We start from the raw sequence: 3,402 nt of genomic DNA, 5'->3' as shown, positions 1-3,402 counted from the left end.
AATTTAATCTTTAATCGTTAATCCGACAAAATATATTTTGTGTCGTCAGTGGCTCTTTCTGCCTCGCTGTCTGTCTCCCACCTTCTAAGTATGTATATCTATATATATGGGAGAATGTACGAAAAAACAACAACAGACGAGGACTGGTGGTGTAAATAACAAAAGGATGTATTAGTATGACGCTCGGGAATACGGAAAGTCTTTGACGTTTCGAGCTACGCTCTTCAACAGAAAGAATACGGAGACAAAGAGAAAAACACGGAGCTGTGTGTTTGTGTGTTTGTGTGTGTGTGTGTGCGTGTGTGTGTGTGTGTACACTTAAACACACAAACAAAGAATGTAGTTCACATTTATTTCAATTATTTTTTATGTCAAACTGATATTATTTTATGAATATATTTATTGATGGTGTCATAAAATATCTACTAGATTCATTGGGTTTAATGCAATTATTATTATTATTATTATTAATAATGATACTACTACTACTTCTACTACTACTACTACTACTACTACTACTACTACTACTACTACTACTACTAATAATAATAATAATAATAATAATAATAATAGTAATAAAAATAATAATAAACAAAGGAGATGGTATACAACATGCTACTACGAAGGAAAAAATACGAAAGGACGATTCACAGAAGAGTAAAACTCATACTAAAAACTGAACTCAACTCTAAATATAGAATTGAAGCCTTTAACACCCTGGCACTTCTAATAGTCCAATACAGTTTTAACATCATTAACTGGAATCTTACAGAGCTTTACTTTGATATGCTTTGGACAGGAAGACAAGAAAACTACTAGCATTTAAGAACATTCACCACCCAAAAGCAGACGTTGATAGTCTGTACCTATCTAGAAGTAATGGGAGATGAGGAATGATGCAGGTAGAACTGTGCTACAAGACCTCCACAATAGCAATGAACAAGTATTTATTTAGTACAGAGGACTGGATGCTGCGGCTTGTGTGTAAACACGAAAGCAGCAAAAAATCACGTTCTATTGTCAAGGAAGTTTACAAATTCGCAAAGGAACTCGGCATTAGTCTTGAATTAGATGAAGAACCTGAAGTCAAAGCGAATTAAACAGACTGCAAAAATGAACGGGCAGAAACAAATTTAGGAGTGGTGGAGCCAGAAGCCTCTACATGGACAATATATTCGTCGAAGCCGAAATACTGATGTAGACCAAGCAACAACCCTTCAGTGGCTGAGAAGCTCAGGACCGAAAGCAAAGACTGAAGGTTTCATATTAGCGTCACAAGATCAAAACTTGCTTACTAAAAACTATCAAGGCTAACGTTCTTCAAAAAGTTTCTGACCCTAAATGCATATTCTACAATAAATTTGATGAAACAATAGACCATCTTGTCTCGGGAAATATATTTTCAGAAAGCCAATTTGTTTATTAGATTTCACTTCATGTTTGCAACTATCTCCTATAACACCATTCAATGAATCGTTAGAAGCGGATAACATTGAATGTTTGCAGTTAAAAATGTGCAGATATTCAAGCTGGGTAAACAAAATCATAGGATCCCCAACAGTCTAGTCGTCTTGAAAATTTCACGGACACTGCTCCAATTACATATTGACTAACGTATCTTTTATCTTTCACTTCTTTCATGGATCGATTGTAACCATGCTAGGGGGGGGGGCGCCTTGAAGGATTTAGGCGACGAAACCACCCACATTACTTATTCTGTTCTTCTCTTTTTCTCGAACTGCTAAGTTACGTAGTTAAACCAACGTCAGTTGTGAAGCTGTGTGGTGGTGAAACACATAGGCAAACACACACACAAGCACATACACACACACACACACACACACACACACACACCGATGCATGTGCACACACATACGGCAGGCTTGCATACAGTTTTCGTCTTCCAGATTCATTCAGAAAGCATTGGTTGACCCGAGCTTGTAGTGCGAGGAGACAGTTGCTCAAAGTGCCACGCACTGAAACTGAATCTGAAGCCACGAGTTTGTAAAGCAAATTTCTCAACCATACACCCATGTTTGCGCCTCAAATGTGGATGTTCTTTGTCGTAAAGTCCGCGATATTTGTAGATGATCTAGTAGATTGAGTTGTAACTTACAACTTCTACAGTACCTGGTGCTTAAGTTTACTTTTGCACCAAAGTTTAAATCTTGCCCCGAGCGTTTTTCAGTCACATAATTCACTGAAGAGTTTAATTCTATACGACTTTTTATCAAAATCGGGTAACCTTATATCTCTGTTGGGTATCGATAATGTTTTTCTGGTAAACTATAAAATATAAGTCACCCCTACTCTCTTTTCAAAATCTCACGTTACATGTAAAATACTATATTTACAGCGTCAAAATTAGATTACCTGTGTTTTCTTTAATTGTCATTATTTTGTGGAGGAAGTAAGTCTAAGACACATAAAGAAGTAAAAAGACAAAATTATGTCAAACTTAGATAATAAAATATTAAGCTGATTTTCCACTGAATCAATTTCAAGACGTACAGATATGGAACTGCTCAACGATGAATCTCCAAATTCCAATCCTATTGAGTGAAACATATGCAGTTTACTTATGTGTACAAATTGATAGTTGATTCATGAGTTCAAAGTTTGTCCTTGACGTAAAAATACATTCGTACTGGTTAATGGGAATCTTAAACTAGACATAAAGATAGAATAACTTTAACATTAACTTGTACGAGACAGTAGTTATAATAGACAAGAATTGTACCAATGACAAAGTACCTAACTACAATGCACATTATTGCTTTTGTTTAGTTCAAGCACATCTCTCAAAGATATACATTCCGTAAGATATACCTTTGTTGCAATTCTAACAATTATATTGACATCTTTCTTTTCTCACGGCGAGTAGTTTCGAGTTAATACAACCACTATTGATATTTTCCAATGTTCAGACATTTAAAATCAATTTCAAAGAAAAAGAAATGGAGATTCTATCTTTGAATTTGGAAGTATGCGCTGCTATGCTAAAAGTATGATGGAAGAAATTGTTACAATTAAAGAAATAAATCAATTTGTTTGTCTTCTGCTTTTCAGTCTATTACTGAAAAATATTTGTTTAATTTTCTTTTAATTTCTTAATGCAGAAAGTATTTTAGCTCTACAGAAAGAAACCATAATACAACACACACACACACACACACAAACACACACACACACACACACACACACACACACATACATCTTTTGTCTACTTTCTTAGTTCTCTGAATACTTGTCACATAAAGAATAATTTGGAATTAAAAAAAAAAAAACTTTAAAATTTACTTGCCTTTTGTTTTATATAAAATATATTTATACATTACCTTTCATTATTCGTTTTCATTTCTTTTCTTTTTAATATGAAGATTAGCAAAGAAAGAGGAAAAC

This window comes from Octopus bimaculoides, chromosome 4, assembly GCF_001194135.2.
Source record: "Octopus bimaculoides isolate UCB-OBI-ISO-001 chromosome 4, ASM119413v2, whole genome shotgun sequence".
Classification (NCBI taxonomy): Eukaryota; Metazoa; Mollusca; class Cephalopoda; order Octopoda; family Octopodidae; genus Octopus; species Octopus bimaculoides.
The sequence above is the reverse complement of the archived record's forward strand: the minus strand, read 5'-3'. Positions refer to the sequence as shown.